Genomic DNA, 2,375 nt, shown 5'->3' on the forward strand with positions numbered 1-2,375 from the left:
TCCCCCTAGGAAGGGGTCATATGTACATCATTGTGATTGGTTCCTCCTTTCTCCTCCACCCTTTTCCCCTTCCCTTCCTGGTATCTCTATTCTCATTATTGACCCTGAGGGGTTTATCTGTCCTGGATTCCCTGGGTTGCAAGCTCTTATCTGTGGCAGTGTGCATGCTCTGGTCCAGTCAGATTTGTAAGGTAGAATTGAGGGGTGCCTAGATTCTAAGTAAGGGGGTTCAGATATCCGCTCAGACGCTGACTTCATCATCCAATCTTTGGAGAACTGTATGGCCTTAAAGTGGGAGAGAACGCCTCTACCTACAGATCAGGCAGCCCCAGGCCCATTGCGAGCCGACTAAATGACCTCGGTTCAGAGGTCCAAGTTGCTTCTGTAGAGAGTTGACCAGACCCTTCTGAGAACATAGCTTATTTTTCCCGTGCAGTCACACAGTGAGTCAGCCTCGACTCAGTGGCCGTGAGTCTGGCCTTTGGTTTGGAGGCAAGCCCTAAAGGAGACTTGGTGGCTCTGGGGGCTGTGACTGGGCTACGAAGTCTACTGTTCAAATACTCCAGTTACTCTAAGGGACACGGATGAGGCTGTGTGCTCTTGTAAGGATTTAAAGTTTCAGAAAGTGAAGGGGCTGGGCTGTTCAACTCTCTCCTATAGGGTTGCCAGGGTCTGGAAAAGGCTTGATGGCAGTGGGCTGGTTTGGGTTTTTATTAGCCATCCACTCCATGCAGCTTTTTAATTATTTTCTACCCATTTAATTGTAGCTTTACTGTGTGTTTAACATTGGACTAGGATATAGAAGATACGTGACCATGGCCTCAGAGACTTTGTATTTAAATGTTTCTTAATTAGTTCTGTGTTTCTTCTTCCTCCTCTTCCTGCCCTGGATCAACCCTTACCATCATTGCATGTCATGACTATTAAAAAAAAGTTCATTGATTCAGATTTAGCCAGGGAGTCAAACATAGGAAATGAAACTTAGCATTATGCACTGGTATTTCCAAAGGCACCAGAGGGCCACACAACACCCTCAGTGACTAATATTATAGTACCTTAACATTCCTCGACCTCGTTTTCCAAAAATCCCATGAAATGTCTACCACCTCTACTTGCAGGGAGAGATGGAAGGGGACTTTCATTTTAATATCTGAAGTTTAAACATTTGGATGATCATGTTTGATTTTTTGGATGGTAATATTAGTAAGGAATCCCAAATGGTGTAAACAGGTATCTTTTACACCTTTTCTCTTGGTTCAGATAACTGACTTGCTGGCAATAAATCCATCATTTTGTTGTTTTAGAATGATATAGTCATACTCTTCCTTAGTTCAGAGTGCAGAACATTTCATGTGGAAAAGAAGCAAGCAAACAAACAAAAAACCCCACCAATACCCCATAATGATCAGGCTCACAAGGAATCCAGGACAGATAAACCCCTCAGGAACAGAAATTGGAGTAGCACTACCAAGAGGGTAGGGGAAGGTGTGGGGAGAAGGGGGAGGAAGAGGGAGCTGAACACAATGATCGACATATAACCCCCACTTCCCATCCAAAGGGGAAGAACACAAATGTGAGTGAAGGGACGGTGTAAGATATGAAAATAATAATTTATAATTATCAGGGCTTCACAAGGGTGGGGGAAGAAGAGAAAAAGGAGGAGCTCAGAAAGACAATGTTTAGAAAATGACAACATATGTACAAATGTGCTTGATATAATTGATGTATGGATTGTTATAAGAGTTGTAAGAGCTGGCCTCCAAGTCATGAGGGAACGAATGATGGTGTGCCCGGAGCTCAGCTTCTTACAGCATAAAGGAGAAGCTATCTGCTGCCTCTGCCCTCTCTCCTACACTGACCCTGGGGAGGGGGCCACGCTTGTGTGTGCTGACCGTGGCTCTGGGGAGGGGGGACCACATGTGCCCTGACCTTAAGGGTTGATGATCATTTGATTTTCTACAGAAATAATATAAATTATTCTTTAGGTTCAAATAAGAGCACTCATGCAATATGCGAGTAATCAATGGGGTTAGAAAACAACAAGAGAGCTGTAAGAGCCCCCAATTAAAAAAAATTTTTTTTTTTAAACAGCCCACTGTTGATGTCAGGTAAATGTAAAAATGTTAACCATTTAAATCATGACTCAGAAAGAAATATTTACAAAGCAATGAGTAACTGCTTAATCATCTTCTCAGGAAATCGGGCAAATAAGAGGCAGTGGGTTTGTTCCTTGTATTGGTATGAGGATGTAGGTGTTAGTAGTTAGTAGAATAAAGGAAATGAAACAAAGAACAATTGCCAGTAAAATTGGTCTCAAGTGAGTTGTCTAACATCGCGAGATGCCTCTGATAGCTAGACAGCCTTTCTCCAATAGT

The sequence above is a fragment of the Echinops telfairi genome, unplaced genomic scaffold, assembly GCF_000313985.2.
Source record: "Echinops telfairi isolate 266 unplaced genomic scaffold, ASM31398v2 ScPeMD7_7400;HRSCAF=8409, whole genome shotgun sequence".
Lineage (NCBI taxonomy): Eukaryota > Metazoa > Chordata > Mammalia > Afrosoricida > Tenrecidae > Echinops > Echinops telfairi.